Consider the following 22479-nt stretch of genomic DNA (forward strand, 5'->3'; position numbering starts at 1 on the left):
TCGGATGACTTCAGTTTAACGGTATGTGGTGTGGATGAAGAATCAACATAACAAATCTCATTAAAAGGAATAAACCTTTAAATGGCACGCAGGTCAAACTGCAAGAAGTAAACAAGGTTAAAGTTAGAATTAAATTATGTGTTTACATCTCATCCATACAAGCAGCAGAAAGTTTACCAATTTAAAAATATAAGAAAAATATGGGGGCATAAGCACCAATACGCCTATATTTCTTCCATTTTCTCTTTTTATGTTCAAACATTCCAGAATAAGATTTAATCTTTAAAAATGAGCTTAATTATGGAGGCAAAGCAGGAGAATTAATTATCCTAAATTCTAGCATATTGGTAATGTAGCACTCCCAGTGTTAGTATGGCTATCCTTGGCTTATTTGCCAACTTAATTTTTAATTTTATCACAGTAACATTTAATTTTATAGTGTGCATAAAATTTAAAGTAGTAATAATATGCTACTCAAATGTATTTTTATGGCTGTTCAAGATTTTTTGGCAGAATTTAAAAAAACACAACTTTCTTAGTATAACTGCTAAAAGTTTTGGCCTCTGAACACCGTTTAGTGGACAAAAGGTCGAGTTAATAAAAAACCCTTTAAGAGTTCCACATGTTGGAATTGATTAGGGTTTTGGGTTTCGGTGCAGCCAGTAGGACGTGAAAAGATCACAGGAAGAAGAATGGATGCCATTAAATACTAGATCATTCTGGAGGCAAACACAGTTTACACTTGGAAATCCAAGTAGCACAAAACTGCAGTGAATACAATCTGAAAAACCAAATTTTTACAGTTTCATTCTTATTTTCATGCATATTTAAAGGGTATATAAAGCATTCAACAATTTGTATTATTTTGGTCGATGGGGGCGTTCACTGGCTTGCCGACTGACTGAAGGGCAGTAACTTGTTTTACTTTGTGCTACATCAGTTCCTTTGAAGCGACAATAAAGCACAGCTGACGGCTTTCATTAAATGGGAAGTGGAATCAAACCCCAGGCTGATTCCACTCACAGGCTGAACGTTTCGCTGAGGTGTTGATGCTAGCAGGTTTTAAACTGTGTCATCAAACACTCGACTAAAACCAACACAGATGCTCTGTATCTCTGAGTTTCCTGCTCTCAAAATGAGACACAAGCCCATATTGGGGGGGAAAAGTCTTAAAATTTGGTAAAGGCAAAAGGAAGAAAAGAAGCTGTAACGATTTAACAGCTTGCAGAATCATCTTTACAAGCAGCAACTTGACGTAATGACCTCTCCATTGGTTTTTTATCCAAACTTCCATTGCAGTGTTTTCTTTTAGAGTGTTTTTTAAAGTGCAGTACAAGATCTAGACTTTTAGAAATAAAATTGGGAATGTGATTAATCTGCAGTGCGTTAACGTCGACAACCCCAGTTGATATGCAAACTTGGTTTAAACTAGGAACTTTAAACCAAGTTCCTACCATCCATGTCTGTGTGGCGCTAAAATTAATCAAATAACTTTTTATGTAAATTAGAAACTCATTTGCATTCAGCTCTTAAAATAATAGTCTTTTTTTTTCTTTCCAGTGGCAGACTAAGGAAAGTGACACATTAACCGAGGCTTTCAGAACCAGGACAGTGTTTGATAAACAGTTATTTTTTTTGCTCACCCTCTCTCTCGCTGGCAGCCGTACTTCTATCATGTAATTAAATCTAAACGAGGACTCTCAGCAGCACAGCTTGATGGGTCTTGCTAATTGGTCTTGCTTTAGAAACCATAATCAGCGGCGCAGCTTCTGGAAAATGGGCTCTGCATTGTCTCTGCTGATTATTTCAGGCTGTAAACGTATCGAATGTCATGAGCTGTTCCGTTCGGTCGCTGTGCAGTCAGGTGTGCGAACAGATCGACCACGTTTGCTTCACGTCTTCCATGTATTCACGTGAATCAGAGGTAGACGTTTTCATTCTCCTGGTAAAAGAACTGCAATTACTATTATGAAGAAATGAATAACCAAACTCCAAAAGATTGCAAAGGAGAAGATGGAGGATTTACAGCAACTAAAGAAGAGTTGGAAATAACCATTTTTCTCCAAATTGACCTTCAATAGAATTATTTTTTGGAAGAAAAAAAAACACATAAATAATAGTAATTGTAATGTTTTTGTTAGTTCTTGTTCAATCCCTCTCCAACATGTAACTTCCTGTTCCCGCATGTTTACTTCTTGTATTCTCTTTGAACTCTTCACATGGACAGCATTAAAGTTTCATCTTGAAGTCTGTAAACAACAGAGACGAGAGAGCCAACAAAACCCAGTAAAAGATTTAAAAAGTGAGGAGTGACTCACGGCCTCCGTCTCATCCATGAGCCGGATCCGTTTTCACTTTCAAAGCCCTGGAAATTTTTCCACATTGAGCACAAATAAAAATAAAATAAAATAAATCCACAAATGAAACACTTTGAAATGCCTTGATGCTGAAATGTGCTATACAAATAAAATTTGATTTGATTTTGATTTGATGTACTTGTCTTCGGCCCCTTTAGTTGCACAGATGCACAGCATAAACATAAACTACTCTTTACAATAAGGATTTAAAAAATTACTGCCATGCAGTTAAAATGTGTTAGCCAATACACTATTTGACTAGGCTAACTTATTAAAACCGAAAAAGGAGAATATGAAAAGTAATAACCTAAAGAAAAAATATTACAACCAACACGAGTTAAAAATATTGCAGTGATATCACAGTTCAGGTTGAATATATATATATACTAATACATATTTAAGAAGCAAAGTTTATTATGAGGAATTGAGGCTAAATTAGCTCTAAAAGTCGGTATGTGTTTAAACAACCAGGCAAAAATAGATAATTTTAATAAAATAATGTCTCAAGAATTATTTGCTAAATTAGAAAGCAATATTATAATATTAAAATGTATAGTGGTGAAAAACACAATTTGGCGTAATCCAGAATTTTCAGCTCAGCCACTAAAGATGAAAATAGCAACTGGATCATCAAAATAAGTTCCAAATGCACCATTAGTTCCACTAATACAAATACTAACGTGTGTTTGAGCTTTGACACCAGGCTACAGGCAGTCATGATCCAAACAGAACAAGTCATCTTATAAACACCGCAGAACTAATGGCAGCTGCAGTTAGCGTTAGCATTAGCTGAGCCTTAGCATTAGCAGCTGGGCTTAAAAACTACCATCTTTCCCAGTTCCTGGTTACAATGCAGACTTATATTCATACATGCAGTTCTAGGTCATGGTGCACTCACCAGATATGGAAACAGCAGAACATTCTTTAGCTTGGATCCAAGGTTTTTCACCAGATGCAGTCTGTTGTTCACCAAAACATTCAGTTCTCCAATGCTCACGTCACATTTAATGGAAAGAAATCTTCTTTTGTTAGATCAGTTTTTCCAGTAAAACCTTGACACTCAATATTAAGCGGGTGGTCAGTGTTATTGCAGACTTATGTAAACTTTGTGGCTAAAGAAAATCTTTATTTCGCTTTAGGTCATTGGCGTTTTCCCAAGGCTGTCCTATTGACGTTCTTCCTGTCCTTACTCGGAGTCTAATAGTTGTAGTAGTTTTGATCGATGGCTGCGGAGAGCGCTGGCTACTCTTTTGGAGGTGAAACGCAACATATAAATGTAGTTTTTTGAATTTTAAAATGTATTAATGCCAAACTTTGAAGGAAACTCTCTAAATCCAGAAACAACCCAATTAGGGGGGAACTTCTGTATGCCGTCTTGGGCCAGGACTCTGACGATGGCCAAGAGTGGATTTATTAGCTGGATGTTCTTGTGCAAAATTATGCAGTGAAACGTGATATTAAAGTTTGAAAGTCAAATATATTCAACACAGAGTTCATAGAGGAAATCCATAGTGTTTTACTTAGTGATGTGCACGATGAGCTGTGTGGAAAATAAACACATTAAACAGGAGATACTTGTCTTTTTTTAGGCCGTGTACGTAAATATCAGGATATAGATGTTCAAACGAACCAGCTACCAGAGCAGCAGGAGGATTAAAACTACATAAAATTCAAACCACATGCAAAATGTTGAAACTTCAAAAACAATTATCGCTAAAGGTCCCATTACCCAGAGGAGGCCTGGTTCTGAATAATAAAATGTATGCACTGCTTGAATAGAATGATTCAAATTAGCTCTTTGCACAAATAATCCCCCACTCCGTCCTCAATGCCAACAAAAACCCAAGAACTCAGAGTCAATAAAGCAACAGGCTGAATTATAGCTTCAGATTGGATCTTTAACAAAAGGCATATTTGGAAAGTCATTTCACTAATTAATGACCGTGGAAGAGGGTGCTTCTTTTATATGCATCGCTAATCCGGTGTGTGGAAGATGTTCTCACTCAGCGGCTCGCTCCTTTATGAAAACTGATAGCCGTACAGTGAACTTATTGGATTACGAGTGTTAGAAGATATTGAGACGTGCCGTTTCTCCCTGTCCTGTAATATTTAATGAAATTTGCTTCATTGTTTGACTTGGAGTGGATTTGTAAAACACTAGGTAGCTCACATGTGAGGTATTTCTGAGAGAATAGAGGGGAAACTAGTCGATGTGCTCCTCTATGCACTCGATGACAGAAAGCACTATTTGGCATTTAGGAGATGGATAACTACAAGTTCTGTAGCATCTGCTGCATATATCAGCCGATATATCAGATTTATGGATCATAAAGTTTTTTTTTGAAAGCACTAAAACAACAGGGGCTCTGGGTGTGTGATACAAAAGTGTGTCGCAGCGGTGTTGACTTTAAACAGCAGATTCTTAACTCCTGGCTGTAAAAGCTGCCAGCGAACACGGCATCCAGCCCATCACTTCCTCGAGCATGACAGCGTGACTCATTAAAATGATACAATGAAACTCTCGCCGCCACCTTTCACGAGAAATTATTTCCCTACCAGCCGCACCAGCACTCAGTTTCATGTGTCGTAGTTGTTGCATTTCCTGTGAAAAATGTGTTGCGCTTTGCCAGAATCAGACGGCAGTTTCTGTAAAAGTTTGCTTCAACTTGTTGCAATGGTGAGTAGAGGAGATGGAACCACAAACGGCTCAAAAACGGTGACCAAGTTTGATGAGTTACCAAAAAGACAAAATGATTTGATTTAAATATGTCAGTGTGCTAACTACTTCAGTTCACCAAAGATAACCTGTGCTAAGTAGTCTGTGCTAAGCTAGCTGTCCTAAGTAGTTAGCTTAGCACAGCTCATCTTTGGTGAACTGAAGTAGTTGGCACACTGACACATATTTAAACAAAATCATTTTGTCTTTTTGGTAACTCATCAAACTTGGTGCTAAGAAGCTACAGCGCTAAGAAGCAACTTGCTCCTTTATGAAGACTGATAGTACAGTCTTCATAAAGAAGACTGTACTTCTTTATGAGCGTACTTCTTTGAGCGAAAGTGCTTTCGCTCAAAGCACTTTCGCACTTTGAGCGAAAGTGCTACTGTAGCTACTTAGCTACAGTGCTAAAAAGCTAGATGAAGCCAGCTACTTAACTAGTGTGCTAATTAGATCAAGCTTAGCTTGGCCTAGCTACTTAGCTTAACCAGCTAGTAGCTAGCTTATGTGGCTATCATCTAGCCATGTAAAGTGTGAACTTGATCTAAGTTCACACAGAAGTGAAAATAGTCAGACTATAACCTGAATTTTCTTGCTGTTGTGACTCAACATGATCTGTTTTTATTACTGTATTAATTTAATAAATAAAAGTTGAAGTTTTAGTAAAAAAATGCACAAAGTAGAATTTTGCTGTTTTTTTTTTCTATTGGTACATTAAGATGAATTTTGGTTTTAAGCAAAAAGTTTTGAGCCCATGAAAGTCTGATTCAACCAGTATGAGGTTATCTTTTATCTTCTGGTTTTTAATTCAAAATTGAACCAAAAACAGAAATCACGCTTATCTATGTTAGACTTGATCTTGCCCATTGTCAGGCTATCTAACCCAGTATGCCTGGTCAAAGCTGTAATTGAGCCTTGTTATTGAACCAGTTAATATTCAGCTCAGGACATAAATGAAAATACTAATTTGAAAACTCATATGTTGAAGAATATTGCAATATTGTTTGAGGTTCACTCTGGAGGTCATACCAGTCAGGTTATTTATTTCAGCTTTACAAAACCATCGCTGCTATTTTTAACTTGCATACAGAGATTGTGGTGCATAATCAGACTTAGACAGTCTTGTAGTATCTTGCTTATAACCAAATCTTAACCAACAATCAGGAAGCAATCGTTGCTGGGTCAGTGGTCTTACTTGAGGAAAGAACATTTTGCTTTTCCAGAACAGCTGCATTTATACTGAGAACAAATTACACAGTCTGATTATTAGGCATTAGCTTGAGGACCTCTGATGGAAAAGTACTCCACTGGAGTTTTTTTTAGACTTTTAAACTACTATTTACATTTCTGAGTAATGTTTGTGTGGAAACTAAAAGGTGATTAATCTTCTGATCAAACTTTTAGAAGGAATCGAAAGGTTTATCCTCTTGCGACCGAGCCCTCCAGCTATGCATTATGAATCCCGTCTCCGTTCAAGTAATTTGTTTAAAAGCATAAAATACAACCGCTGTCACACTCCGAACCAGCAGGCCTGAACGGCAAGATGGCTTCCTCTCGATCTTGACATGCTTGCAGTGAGTTTATCTATCAATTCTTGTTTTAATTAAAATTAAGTTGCAATGAGCTCTGCTACAAACCGCAATCAGCCGTAATTAAGCCGATGATAAGATGATCTGAAGACTCGGAGCATTGATTATGGGTGTTTTTAATTAGTGATTTAATGAAAGTTACAATGCAGATCTGCTCACTGAATAGTGGAAACAAAAGCTTGGAGTGTAAAGCATTACTCACTGATGGAGTGCAAGAAAAGAAAGTTAAATAACTCTGAACGGAACCTGATTAATTGCACACATGCATATATTTTTAGACTGTAATATTTGTCATGAGTATAAAACCTGGTTTAATTTCCTGTCAGCGGCATTGTGCAATTCATCCCTTCATATGAATTAGTTCTACATTCACTTTGCACCTGAGTCTCAACTCTTTCACCCAAAGTCCAAGTCAACTCAGAATATTCACAGGTTTTAGTAATAAGAATAAAGCATCAAATTTAGCTTTTTGGTTTTGAATTGAGGTCATTATCTTGAACCTAATTTATTACATGAACATTTAAAACTATCTTTTACAGAATATACAATGTATGTCTAAACTAATGTACATTTTAAGAAAATTCTAAATGTAAAATGTTTCAAGTTATAAATGTGTATTTTTAAAATGTGAGTTGGCCTTAAATACGTCGATCACAGTTCTTAAATTTTGTTGTCACATGATTGTTTAATCACAAATATTCTGTTGGGATTTTTTTCTCACCAAAATTTTCCGTCAGACGGAAGTTTGTCATGTGAAGACGTCTGTATTGCGTCCTGTTGAGGCTACCACTAGCTAGCTGCTAATATACCCTCGCTAGCTAGCTAACTCTTTGTGTCCATCATCACAAAGCGCAAATTTATTGTCTTTTGACTGGACGACGTTCATTTTGGATACTGACTGACTGAGGTTAGATACATTCTGTGCAAAAAATAAAAACCGATTTAAGTTTGGCACTATGGGGCTTAAAAAGTCTTAAATTTGATTTTCAGAGGAAAGTAGCTCCTCTTAATGTTACATTTTAGAATTAATTAGACAGGAAGTGCTTTTATTTTGAAAAACTGAACGCTTCTTAGTACTGTTTGCCAGTTTTGTTTTTGAAATCAGCCCAAAGTCACTGAGTGCAGAGTTTCAGTTGTAGAGACATGGATGTGGTTGTTGTTCTGGTGGTAAAACATGGATTTGTTGTCATGAACCATTACAAGCCTGCAGTCTGTGAATGTCCTTGATGAATAAATGAAGCGCACCCTTTAACAGGGGAGTGTGAGCGTCTGCCAAGAGTCATTGTAAATGCTGCTTGATGACGCAAAGGTTGTTCGTGAGAGTCGAGTTTAATTCAGGTCCTCAGTTTAAGTTGAAAACCGTTTTTTGAGCAACTGGCCCAGGACTCAAGTCTGTCAATATTTCTGTCTGATTCGTTCAGATTAAAACTGATTGTTCATAGTCCATAGACAGCTTCCCAGCTCCCAGATCAACTTTTCTGAAGTCGTTTATTTCCATCTGTCAGTGAACTCATCTTCACTCCTCTGTTGCTTCCCTCCCAAATGAATCTTAATTTTTCTGTTCTTGCAGAAAATCTCTTAAACTAACGTTTCTAGAGACCGTTTCAAAGCACTTTGAGCAACTTTTAGAAAATCTTGATGTCATTAAGGCTTAATGTCAGTAGGGAAAACACCCGTCTATTTAAGGGTATTTTCACTACTAATGTAGCTATATTAACATGTATGACTGTGTAAGAAAAGAAAGAAGAAGTTCAACTATCACCTAATGCTCCCTCTTTTCTCCACAGATGATCTTTCCTGCAAACTGGACTAAAATATCCTCAGATGTTTCACGCAGAAGCCGATACGGACGCTCAGCCTCACTTCTGCTCTCAGCTCTAATGGTGAGTCATGGCTCTTTTCTTTCTCACAGATGCATTTAAGATGAGGGGGAAATGGAAAGTTTCTCCTAGAAATTTATCAATTTTGTTCCTAAACTTTGCTCTCTGAAGTGTTTAAAACAAATTGTTTGATTTAATTATGTTTAGCGAAAGTTCCTCAAATAAAAGCGTAGCTATTAGCGGCATTTATAAAGACATATTTGAAGATTTCTTCATGGATTTTACATATTTTAGGGCCAGAAAAATTGATTTTGTGGATTCTTTTTTTTTTTTTTGTTTTGGAAGGAAAGGAATAGGATGTTAAAATGTATTTCTGAAAATGATTGAGTTTACAGGGTGGTGAACATAAAGGTGGCTGGTTTATGCTGCACCGACTTATAAAACAGTTGTTTTTACTTCATGTCTTATATATTCTTGGAAGCATGCTAATATGCATTTCATAGAGTCAAGACACAACTTATTACAGCTTTATTAAGGCTCTTTTCTGCCTGATGACTGTATGTGTAGCCAATTTGTTGTCATGGTAACCACAGAGGTGGCTTTGTTTGGCACTCTTTGTGATTTAAAAAGATAATTTTAAAGTTGGAAGAAGAAGCTTCATTTGATTTTAATTTTGGAGCTGTGGTCATCAGAATTGAAAGAGATGTTTTTTTCTTCTTTGAATCTTTTTGACTGAGCCCAAATTGCATTAACCTGCAGCTGAATGTTCCTGCTTTCTTATGCTAGGTCTCTGCTATCAGTCAAGGACAGATTGGAAAATAGGAGCAAGGTGTTGAAGGAACAAAAGGACAAAATTAAACTGGTTAAAATTTACAACCCAAGTTTCTTCTTTACCAGTGTTTTTTTGTTTGTTTGTTTGTTTCCATCCAGTAAAAAGTAAAAATGTGGCACTGGATTTTTCGTTTCTGAATACACTTTTTGTAATAAACTACAAAAAAACACCCCCTCAACATGCTGCTGCTACTACCATGTTTCACTGTGGACATTGTGGGTTAACGACATTGTTTTTGATTTACATAATGTCATAAATTTGTCTTTGTGTTTATTTCCTAACGCTACTGACACAGAAGATGGTGTTGGCCGCACCAAATCGATCTGACTGAGGCATTTACTGCAGCTAATCACTCAGATCCCCCGCAGTACAGCTGTCATAAATGATGAGATCAGTGCCGGATCACTTCCTGTCACCGATAACGTAGCGCAGCACATTTTTCTCATACATGCTGCATCATCCGCTGGGTGAACACCGCTATCTACTAAACGGATGACAGTTTCACCATCGCTCTACTAAATACGGCATAACTGAGTGATGCAGTTACGTTGTGGTGATAATGTCAGTGAATGTGTTTTTAATCAAATTCTGTGGTTAGATGCAGAGAAAGATTGAGTTGGCTTTATTAAAGTTGTGAGACATCAGGAAAAAGTTTATTACTTCCTGTATATGTTTTCATCTGGAAAAAAAAAAGATGAGTTGTCTGGCATGAAGTCACATCAATTTATTTTTTTGACTCCATGTTGGACACCTCTGTGCACCTGTCAGTCCTGACAGTCTACATCATGTTAGAACAGGCATTACATCTTAACGTTTGCATTTGTTTCAAATAACTGATGGCCGCAGTGTGTGTGTTTGTTGGTGTCTTTGAGATTGAAGTTGCTTCATCAATATAGAGGTCCTTTATGGAACTATCTTAATTGCTTATAACATTTTAAAAGAGCATTTTACAATGTCTTGACTATCAAATTAAAGGTTATTCCACACTAGAGCTATTTGTTTTTGTTTTAAATAGACGAGTTTGTTCCTTCACACAGACAGCTTTGTTTGGACGGGTGTAAAAGCTCATCAAGGCCCTGATGGTCTGCCTGAAAACCTAGGTCCCAGAAATCCTATGAGAAATTTCTCAGCATTCGCTATCCAATCAAATAGAGATGACTCAACTATGTGGCATGACACATCATATAGCTCCTCTACTCCTCTACATACTCCACTATTGAAAGCCAAGACCATGGCTTTCAATATATATCCAATTATAGTTGTGAAGGATTGTTTATATTTAAATTGATTTTGGTGTTTTGATCGTTAGTAATTGTTGGATTTATGAAAGGTCTGTGAGAATACGATCGTCCTATAACCACGTGACCATACTTTCACCATTTGGCTTCAAATAAAGTATGCTAGAGGCTTTGGTCATAGAGATGGGGTCTGTCGATCAGACCCCATGTCTATTTCCTGAGTTAGTTCAGGAGTCAAATCAGGATGCCTTTCTTTAGATGTTTTCTGGACTTTTCCCACAGGTGGGTTTGACATAGAACTTACTGAAAAGCATGTTTCCCTTCTTTTATAGAACCCTATTACTAGGTAGTAGTAGGTATGAGGAGCTGCAGAGTGTTGCTACATATGGGCATGTTTGAATTTCCTTTTTGAGCCTTTTACATCTGTGACTTTGTCTTATCTGACCTGATCTCAGAGTGTTTGACACACGTCTGAGCCTATTAAGTCAGTCCCAACTCAGCTGAAAATCAATGAAAGCTGCAAGACACCAAAGAACTTCAAGAAGCCTGGAGGCCTATCGCTTTGACGGCTTTAAAAGAACCTCTTCTCCTTGGAAGAAGAGATATAAAGAGATGAGGCAAGATGTAAAGCATCTAAAAGTGTTTTAGTGAAGCAGATTTAAGTTAACTGGTGAAATTTTGAGTCTAATGCGTTCCCCCAGAAGGCGTCACAAATACAGTGTCTTTCTTTTTTATTCACCATTTGCAGATACCGTATCAAAGGATCCAGCTGGTTCTCTTTTCTCCTTTCTATGCTGCTCTCTCACTGCATGCAGTAAAGAAGAGTTAAGCCTCGCAGATCTCTGGTCGATGGTCAGACCGTTGTGGGACAGTAAAGCCAGTCAGAGGTTCAGTCAGTAAGTCATCTGGGAAGCCCAGTGTTAAAGAGGAGCAGACTGCCTGTAAACCGATTTGATTCACCTTCCCACAGTTCATGTCTCCTTAATCCTAATTAGAGAAATACTTTAAAGGGGTGTTGAGTCACCTAATGGGTGTTTTTATTTACAAGGTCGAAAACTTGATGCCTCAGCACTTGGCAGAAAAATCAGTCACTTGTATTGATTAACGGCGATGCCATTATGCCACTGCAGATATATTATGGTCATTTGGGCCTTTGGACAGTAAAAATCACAGTCCAGGGGTTTAGAGCCACCTCATTACTCTGTCCCTTCAACCACTCCCCATTTTTTCATTGCGACATTTTTGATCCTCCCACTCTGTCGTTCTCTCTAGATTTCTTTTGCCCTTGCCTGCTCCCTTCACCTACCCCATTTCTTATTTGTAACAACAGGCTCTGTCAAAGTCTGGCCTGGAGGCTGGAATGTTTGAAAAGGTTTCATTAAAGAGCCAGTCAATGATCTAGACAGGCAGCTTGATGTACAATCATACATTCGTGCATACACACCAGTTAACCTAACTCTAAATCCTCACAATGTTTTGCATCTTCAAGCACTTTTTGTTCTGATTATATTTCCAGGATATAATCCATTTTATTAACAAGGTTAAATAATGTTTAATGCACCCTGTAAGGCAGACAAATGTATAAATGCACCCATTCTGATTGGACTTTGACAACCATCCCGTGCCAACATTTGACAGAGTTAATAACTGTAGACTTCCAAACTTTAAGTGACTTGGTTCAACTTGAGAACAGTCAAGGTTTTGGTTTTTATGTCCAACCATCTGCATTCAAGCCTTACATCAACAGGAGTTGTATGTAGAAGGGTAAATTATGCCTGGACTCTAGTTTCTGAACTCCAGTGGACGAGGTTTGGTTTCCCAGTGGCTAAGAGAAGAATCATGACTGATTGTGTTGAGACAGGTGTTACGTTTGGTGGCAGGTTTGGTGAGGTTTTTTGTTGGGCTTCGGTCATTTCTTCCAGTTAAAGGGTCCCTTAATTCTGCAACACATTTCAAGCTATTTTTTGTTTATAAAGTTTTAGTTTCTATATAGATGACACCTCTCAACATGACTGCACACAAAGCAATGGCTAAAAGAACCTGGGTAAGCAAGTTTTGTGTTGAAGAACCAGACCTCAACCTGACGCATCACTTGGTTTTAATTACAACAGACTCATCAACATCAATGTTTCACTTCACAAATACAAGAGGAATGCTCAAACATTCTCTCAAAGACATTCCTGAACCTTGTTTGTAGCCCTCCTGGAAAATATGAAGTAGTTTTAACTGAAAAAGCTGGAGTGTCTGTATAATAAAACCCACGTCACAATAAGATGTCAATTCATTTGGTATCTGTGTCAGTTTTGGAGTGAGTTTGTTTTTGGGCTCTATTTAATTTTCAGGGTTTGCTAGAGCAGTCCACTAGAGACAGTGAAATAAAACCTAAGACTTTTCATTATATTTAACACAGTGCAATAAAAAACATGCTTGTCGTCATCTATAACAGTGGTGGTCACTGTACCAGATTGCAACATCTGCACTCTAATAGTGCAGTAAAATAAACCTACAGCTCTACTCTATACCCATAGATGCATCTAAAGCTACTAATGCTGATGAGTCCACTACAGAACAGATGGACAGACCTGATGTTTTTGGGTTCATGTTTTTGTTTTAAACTGAGATCAAAGGCGAAGTGGCCACACTTTTTCCCAACCTCTGCTACTCATCATCCTCACTCATACGCCGACTCAAACTGTTTAGTGCAGCTGAAGCTGAGCAGCTCCGACGGGTGAAATCATTTATTTACCGGGGGCGCGCTGGGCGGCGTGGCCTCTGACCGGACCTCATGCTGCCTGGAGATAACGGCCTCATCAGAGAGCCCTAGGCAGCTGTGGTCAGCCGAACCGCAGGTTATCACGCCACTCGTTCAGTCCACCAGCTCAATTCTGTGCTGGATCCGTGCAATAATGAAGTGGGATCGGTTTATTTTGACTTTGGGAATGTCTTTATAGGGCAATAGACACTACAAAGAATTTCATTTCAGTGTTGGAAGCATTCACTAAGCTGCAACATTACGCTCTTATTCTGAAAGGATTTATATAGGGTTTATATTAAGAATGGATAGAAAATTTACAAATAAAGAGCAGTGATAATGTTAAATTTATACTCCTGAAAATGATGAACATACAATTAAACAATAACAGGCGGATAAAACAAGAAATGATTCCTAATAAAACAATAAGTACTTGGGTTATAAACAAGTACAAAATCTAATTGATTTTAGATTTTGATCAACTTTTATATAAACTAAAAGAAATGCAGATTAAATGAGGAAACACTCATTTAATCTGCACTGAAACACTAGATATATTTATGATGTAAATTGTATATTTACACTAACAGTAAGACCTTATATAGTAAGACATTGATCAGTACCTGTCATGATCATTAACGTCTAACGGCAATAAAATATAAATATATGCTATATAAGAGACTCTAGATTCTAAATCTAAGTTTATACATAATGAAGGATTTATTGCCAGTGTTTACTTTAAACATACATTGTGTGTCACGTACCTGTTTAATTCAAATTCAGCTCATAGCTTCCGGGATTCAAACTCAGTGAGGCTCTCCATGAAAATGCAGCCTAAACAGGCGACATAAGCTGATTACAGATCTCAGTTTAATTGTTTTACTTGTTAATTATAAGTTGCATCAATGCCTGAAATACAAAACGGTATTTGATTCCACCTGGGATTTCAGTGGATTTAGGTTTGTATACAAACATGGAGCACTTCTGTCAGGATTAATTTCTAATTATTAGCTTGGGAAAATCACCAGCCAGTTTTCATTTCTTAATCAAACGAAGAGCCCAAACAATCCAGATATTTATTTTAGGTGCTTTATGCTAGCATAGATACCTCTAAAACATTTTACCGTATTTTCCGCACTATAAGGTGCACCTGAAAACATTCAATTTCCTCAAAAGCCGACAGTGCGCCTTATAATCCGGTGCGCCTTATATATGGACCAATATTGAGCCACAACAGGTCTAGCAATTACGGTAAGCAGCCGCTGAGTTTATTTTCGCCCGTAGAAGAAGAAGCGCGCGTTGCATGCTGGGATAGTTGTCAGAGCGCTGGTTTGTTAATAAAGTTTGGCTGACCTATCTACCTGCCAACCGTCTAGAATCAGGTCGTCTGCAGGTCATTTAGCACCACGTTCTCCACCAACATGCTGTGTGCGAACGGAGAAGGGTGACCATCGTCCGGTCATTTCTAAAGAAAAGAAGCTGCCTAATATTTATGCACATGTTGATGTTGGGTTTTGACCTCCTCCTTCATTACATAGATACATGTCACATGCCAGGTTTACATCCATTAAGCATTCACTTTTATCCAGCTTGGAAGTAGAAAATATACCTAGAAATTATGATAAAGTCAAAATACTCACTCAAATGTAGACCAAAATGAAATCTAAATATAAACCGATGATATGAATAGTTTCCTGAATCCTGCATACTGTACTCAGACCCTGCCAGACCTCGGCTCTGGAGACTCTGCAGGATGAGTGCTGCTCCCTCTGCCCCCTCAGTAGGGGACTGTTATTTACAGTGAGGAGTGCTGAAGCTGCATGTCCTCATCCTATGTGCCATCAGGAGTGTGTGCGTGCATGTCTGTGTGTGTGTGTGTGTGTGTGTGTGTGTGTGTGGTGAACGAGATAGTAGACAGGGTAATTACCACTGGACCCTTCATCCAGCATCCACTCACCTCTTCAGTCTCAACAGAGCCACTAAGAGGAGCGCCGTCAGCTCCAAATCACGGCACCAGGCAGGTGTGAGCACAGCTACCTGTGTGCACACAATACCACAAAAAAAATAAATTAATAAAAACACTTTATTCTTTTTTTTTTAAAATACAAAGGGACATCTGCAAGTGAGGACAAGTTGGATAAAATTCAGTGAATGTTCTGCCTGCGCTGCATGGTGTGTGTCCTCCTCCGTTATAGCCCAGAGTGCAGCGTGTTATCTCGACAGGTGCAGTTGTCTGCACCCTGCTGTATAATGGGGATGTGTTCAGCCTGTTCCATGCTGTATCTGTCTGGCAGCACTGAGATGGTGTTCACTGATAACTCCTAGTCCCCTCAAACCCCCCTTTAAGAGGCAGGGTGAAGCGCAGCGGTGGCATTCAGTGAGCAGATTGCGGCACTGTACATGCTTTGCTTGAATGTTTGCAGTGGAGCTAATCTTCCGCCCCCAACAGCCTCCTTCCAGATGTTTACCGGGTTAAATGAATAAGTGTGAATATTAGGTATGAAAAGAGGTCCAGAAATGACAGCGCCTTTCACACTTCCTGGCTCCCCTGATGTTAACATGACTGCCTTTTGCCAACAGGAGAGACGTTTAGAGCTGATGATTCTGATGCCTTATAAACTACTGCAGTCGGTACAGAATTGATGAAAAATCCAGGAGACGTGAGGAGAGAACCTGAGTGAACTTATTAATTTGTTCGGCAAAAATTTTTGTTTGGTCTGCAAAAATTTCCAGCTCACATTGTACTGCCATCGTTTTTAAGATATTAATAAAAGTTTCCAGAAGTCATAGGTCAACCATGCTCTCCCATAATTAAGAAATCAAACACATTAGGTGACAATCAACTGCGCTACACTTTCATTGGTGCTGCTTTTGTTAGAAGATGTTAATGAGAGTTTATAACCTCCAAAAACTTATACCAATATTTCAAAATAATTAAAAATGTTTTAAATTTGATCGCCCACCTGTACACGTGTCCTTCCACTTTACATTTCTGTTCTATTTCATGTTGACCTGTCCGTTAAACCCCAGTTACTAAGAGTAAGATGAGACATGAGAAAAAGCTTAAGGTTGTAAATATTTAAAAGCACATTAAACACTCTGGGTTTGTCTATGTTTTCTCAGTTCAGCCTTAAAGATGGCTGCTAAATCGAACATTTGGTAAAATGCTAATATGCTAATCATTAAGTCTGATGAAATGCAGCAATTTTTCTGTGACGGATTCAACCTTCCTGTTTTCTACTGCAACATTCATATTTAAATGCTTATCATCCACTCTAGAGGAAACTTTAATGCATATGCTGCAGTAGAAAACAGGAAGGTTGAATCGTCACAGGAAAATTGCTGCATTTCATCAGACTTAATGATTAGCATATTAGCATTTTACGTAAAGTTTCCTCTAGAGTGGATGATAAGCATTTAAATATGAACCTTGGAAAGAGTGATATTATTATTCCAAAGTTAAGAGTGTATTCTAGATGATTTACTGTGTGATTTCCTCTGGCATCTTGTTAAAAGGACTTTAAACCAGTGAAAGAAAGACTGATCCCATGTCTGATTATAAATGGGGAACAGAAAGTCTGGAATTTTGACCTAAAAAAACCTTGTAGGAAACCAGATTAAAACCACTGTAGGCTGACGATTGCACCGCATCCGTTGTTCTTTTTCGGGAAATAATCCCCAGCTCAAATCGCCATTCATTATTCTTTCAGTGGAGAGCAGGGTGTATTTAGGAGGGATCTAATTTTATCAACCAAGTGTCTAAATTGCCAATTTGTGCCCAGAATGGAAGATCACTTATCCAAATTTTTCCTCCGTTCCATAATCAGGTGAAGTGGCACTTTTTTTTCTTTTTTTTTCTTTTCCTTTTTCCTCCATTCGATGGTTGCCTCATTTTTCAGAGTGAAACACTTTAACATGAATCATTGGCATGCCGTTCACCTTGCTCAGGTTCACGTTTTGTCCTCAGAAACCAATGTGAATATTTCTGCCTTTCCTTTCGGATCACTTAGAGCCGCCTGTCACTCTACTATTATTACTTTGTGGATGTTTTAATAAAAGGTTTCCTCCAGGATATGATACTCCCCCAATAGTATGTAACACCAATTTATTGCTTTACTGACAGAAGCAGAGAAAAACCTAGTGAGATTATCCAGGTAGGAGGTTCAGATATCATCATAAGAGATGGAGAATCTGTTTAAAAGGCAAAAGTTGACCAAAGGGACATCTTAGAGGTTGGTGTGTGCGTTCCACTGCAGGCTGATGTATCGATTGCCTTCTTGGATTTGTTTTTGAGTCTGAAAACAAAACGCGTGTCAAGCTGTGTGATCCGCAGATTACCTGATATGACTGAAAATGAACTCTTTCTGAGGCGAGATTAGCTCTGAACTTTGAACCCTGAATCAATAAGTTCAGGATGAACGAATCTTTAGGCAGGGATAGAAAACAGGATTTCAGCTTACATCATAGCAAGTAAACAGAATGCTCATCCTGACTAATATTAATGAAATGCTGCAAAAACATAATTTAGACTTTTGTTCACACTTCTTAGGATGCTAAATTCAAAATGTGTTTTCTTTGAAACCACCTTTCACTCTATTGATGATACAAGCATGAACCTTCTCACATATTTTCACTATCAGATGCCTGTCCATACTTAGTTCCCACAAGTCTGAACCAGAAGTGATCCGTCTACTGAACCGCCATCTTGGTAGGCAAAGCACAGAAGAACCACAAAGATAGTAGAGTACTCAAAAACTAAGAGTAATAGTTGTAATGCACTTATATTGTTTATAAATTAGCTATATAGCTGTGAACGAAGCGAGCGCAACTCGCTTCGTTCACAGTTAGCGGCTTGCACATGCTAACTATGCAAGCCGTTGAGTTTTGTTGATTGCTGTCATAGCAACTCCAAAGCAACTGTCATGACAGTTAGATACAGATACCTGCCAAGATGGCCGCCAGCTACAAAGTTCTCAAAGTGTAACGTCGCATTTCCATTTGAAAATGGAAATGTCTTAGCAATAGTTGCTAGGTTACTAGTTTTACATAGTAACCAACCGCTAAAAATACCTTTCGTAGCATTATGTTTAGAAAAATGAAATTTGAAATGAAATTTGTTACAAGAAATATAAAGCCTCTCATTGAGAAAGTCATTGAAGTTTAATAGATAGCTCTTAAATTCATAGATAGCTAATGCATTTTGCAAAGTAACCTCCAAGTGATGTTGGCTTAGAATGGGCCTCAAAATGTGTTCTTGGAGCATTGTGTGGCGTCGTTCCACTGCAGATCCCTGACGCTGCAGAAACAAAGCTGGCAGTGGCCGGCTAAGCAGCTTTTAAAGTTCGAGCCCCTGAACGCGTTGAAGGCCGCTGCAGAACACGAGCGCTCATCAGAAGTCGGCCCTGGATAATGCAGAAGTTTTAAAAGGCGAGCAGCGTCTCGCCCCGGGCTGCTCCGGCTCTCCGGTGACGCCTGCTGTTACGTTTCATCACCGCCATTAATCCTGACTGCTGCCGCCAGATCTTTGAGGTTTATTCCCACCTCGCTGATCCATATCAGTCCTTAAATGCTTTTACTTTAACTGAGCCGTCTGGGTTTGCCTCGGCGTCGTGCCCAGCTGGCGTCGCACGCCGTACGCCTCAGTGAGATTAACATAATTCATGTGTCATGTCGGGGCGTTGCCCCCACTCTGCCTGATGCAACATTGAGTTCACCTGTTGCAGAACTGCAGTGTCACCCGGGCGGACAGTGGAATGCATCACCTCCATGAATCAAGCTGAGATGTCCAATTTATAACGAGGGATCAGCCATTCAGAGCAGAGGTCCTCACTTCTGATCCTCAGCTTACCTCCTGGTTAAACATGGAGCATTTTGTCTTGTCAAAGTCAAACATTTCAATGTTCTTATTGGGGTTTTATGGGACAGACCAAAACAACTAATACATACTCCAATAAATTGTCCCTGAAATGATTGTGATAAGCGATAATGTTGTTTTGAATCTATTTTCAAGTAATATTTTAATCAAAATGCAAGTTCACTCTCTCAAAGACCAGTAAGCTTTATTTTTGACCCTGGAACTGGAAAATGTTTTAAGGTATATAGGAGATATAGGAGAAAAGTTTGGTTTTTAAGAAAATGGCCACTTATCAATTAATCGTTAGCCGATCGATGAACTCATTAATCTTATGCGATTAACTGCTGATTGAGACAGGTTTAGTAACTGGCCAATAAAACGTGACTGATTTTTCTGTCTCCACAAAGGTTGCCGTTAACAGTCATCCCATTATTACCAACTTGGCAACTTTTCAGACTAAAAAATCGGTATCAGTTAAAATCGGCAAGTCAGGCTTTTTAAAGACCAATAATCGGACCTAAGACTGCAATCGGTGCACCTGCAGTTTTCAGTGGTATCCAATTTTAGATTTTCTAAGGTAATTCTTCTTTAAATTAGAAGAATTTAAAGAAGAATTCTTTAGCAGACCAAGGAACGTCTGCTGCGTTCCTTGGTCTCCACGATGCTGTTTGTTTACTAAAGTTATTTAACTGACCCCTGAGGCCTCCACATCACCGAACAACTGGATTTATCCTGAGATCGCATCACTAATGAGTTTGCTCAGGAAGGTACCGCCACGCTGCATTTAAGGGGTGAATGTAAATGTCAGCTGCATCTTTTGGAATCTGATTTGTAAAAGAAATTAGAGCATTTGTCATTTTCTTTGGGCTTTATAATGATTTGGAGGCAACCAAACCGCCTTAGCAGAAGTTTGAGTAATCATGATGTCCTTTTTAGAATCGTCAGTCTTGTGAGAACTTTGTTTGGCCGCGGCGCTCCGCCCCGGCACAGTTTGGGCTCAAGTCGGTACTGGAGTGGGGATAGAGCGCAGCCAAATCTGTTGGCTGCTATTGATATCCCATTTCCTCTGTCACTCCAAAGCTGCTTTGCATTCAGAGGCTCCGCAGCAGCAGGCCCAGAGTGTCCAGCCTGTGGCCGCTAATACTGATTATCCAGCTGCTAGTGCTGCTCTTCAGCGATCATCCAGCCTTTCATTATGCGAGCAGCCGCAGCAGAGTTGCAGGCGTGCTGGAAGTCGTCCAGCCCTGACGTTTTAATTGCGCCTCTTCCATATTAGGTGGGATGCGAACCAATCTGGCCGCTGCTTTTATATTTGTCTCATTAATTATCCCTTTTTTTTCAGAGTTTTAAAGCTGGCAGATTTTACAGAAGATTGGAGTGAAAGAGGATCAAAAGCACAGACAGCTTTTAGTTTTCTCTCTCTGTGACGATTCCACAGTCTGATGAGCATTCACATGCGGAACAGCAGCAGCTGGCGATGAGGTGTGGAGTTTGGGTTGCAGACGGAAACACTGGCTGCGTTTTATACAATTCAGCTAACGCAACACTATAAAGAAGGAATGTTGGGAGTGTTAAATATTGGCCATTTTAATTATTTTTCATTTTAATTGTTATTTGGGAATGTGTTTTAGACAAATCCTAAAGAAGTCAACTTGTTGCCAATGAAAGGCATCATCTGAGCTGGGAAACTACATGAGAACTTTGAGTAGATTTCAAAAAATGGTATCCAGTTTTAATGTTTAGCTGCAACGCTAATGCTAATAACATACTATTGTTGTTGTGGACTTCAGGAATAAAGTTTACCAGCTCTCGCTCTACTTTTCTAACTATTTTAGTAATATTTTACTCATTATCTCAGGACAGATTGTTGGTGCAAAATATTATGTGTCACAAATTCCTCAGATAAAGTCAGATTGACTTTTAAGTCAATCAAGTCCATCTGGGTGATTAAGATACATTTTCCCAGCATTAGTGTTGTTGCTAAGCTAGCTAAATCTGGTCATTTGTTCGGACATAAAATTTTCCCAACCATTTATGAGTTTTCCACTTTTTTTTTTCTTTTCTTTTTTTTATAATATTTGTATTTAAATGCATGCCATAAATGTTTTAGCCTTACTTCTCTGCTGGATGCTGAACATGCTAACTGTGCAATGCTAAATTCTGTATCTAGAACTCGTTGGTCATTTTAAATGTTTAATGGCTTTTAAATATGAACCAAAAACTGATTTTTATAGTGCGCATGTTTAAGTCGATTCAAAACTCATTCACAGTAAATTTACATAAATAACTCAAATAATGTTAACTCATATTTAAAATTTAACTTGAACAGTTTAGTATACTGTAAAAAGTTGCTGATATCTAATAAAAATTTGTAATTTCACTACAAAACTTGCATAATTTCTTTGATATATGAAAATCTAAATAAAATAGTTTTGTAGATGAAATTCCAACTGTTGATTTTATGGTTTTAGAAAAGTGTGGCCAGTGCAGGAAACCCAAATATACAAAGACAGCGGTCCATTCCTCACATCTCGCAGCCTTCAGACCTTCAAGTCTGTTTGGTTTTTAAGGGAAAATGTTTGAGTTCCTCCCCTCAGGCGACCTGCTCGCTCTGTAATCATAAAGCGTACACAGTCATTCTAATACAATACCCACTCCACTCTCTGGAGTTGTTTTTTCCTCTGTATGTATTATCCACTCACTTATATTTTTGCCAGTGAGCGATATTCGCAGGTCATGCCTCACTTTCAGATACTATTACCACATCATTATACAGCACTGTAAAGAACTGAACATTTTTGACAGCATTCCTTAAATCAGCAGTCATGAAAAAGCAGAATTGATGGAGGCGGCTCGCTATTTTTTCCCCCTGCCAGTCGTTAGATCTGTAATATGGAAGCAGGCAGCGAGGATGTAAGATGTCAGCGCCGACATCGGAGTATGATTTATTTACCTTCAGATGCGTCGGCCCCCGTCCCTTCGCCTCAAACACAAGCGACGCGCAGTGCAGCCTATTACACCGACCTCTTTGTTTTCCCTCTCTGACCGGCTCCCTCGCTGACTCATGCTCCAGAATCACCCCCTCCCCCCTTCCTGCCAGCAAGGTCACACCACGCGCCACTAATGACTGCAATCAATTATCGGGCGCAACATTAAACGAGACCACAACTCCCACTTCTCTGTGGCCTTCCAGCTTTTTGAACCGAAGCATGGAGGTCACTGATTGCAAAGATGATGCAGCTGATTCCTCTCTCACCCCAGGAGAAACGTAGCATCACATCTATTTGAATGTCTGACTCATATTGGCACACTTTTTACTCA

The 22479-nt window shown here is 38.7% G+C and overlaps 1 protein-coding gene and 1 long non-coding RNA gene across 10 annotated transcripts in view; one reads left to right on the plus strand and one right to left on the minus strand.

The window, feature by feature from the left end:
* Positions 1-22479, plus strand: part of LOC103147185 (beta-1,3-galactosyltransferase 1-like) — a 134990-nt gene that overhangs the window by 103406 nt on the left and 9105 nt on the right. For all 9 annotated transcript variants that reach the window (XM_007565413.1, XM_016678173.1, XM_016678175.1 and 6 more), the window contains one exon: positions 8450-8545. The gene's annotated coding sequence lies outside the window, so the exon portion shown is untranslated. The remainder of the gene's footprint in view (positions 1-8449; positions 8546-22479) is intronic.
* The window catches only part of LOC103147184 (uncharacterized), a 57144-nt gene that overhangs the window by 4759 nt on the left and 29906 nt on the right, over positions 1-22479 (minus strand). The window contains exon 3 of the long non-coding RNA XR_001663831.1: positions 15262-15341. This is a non-coding gene — a long non-coding RNA (uncharacterized LOC103147184). The remainder of the gene's footprint in view (positions 1-15261; positions 15342-22479) is intronic.

Source organism: Poecilia formosa, unplaced genomic scaffold (genome assembly GCF_000485575.1).
Source record: "Poecilia formosa unplaced genomic scaffold, Poecilia_formosa-5.1.2 Scaffold175, whole genome shotgun sequence".
Taxonomy (NCBI): Eukaryota; Metazoa; Chordata; class Actinopteri; order Cyprinodontiformes; family Poeciliidae; genus Poecilia; species Poecilia formosa.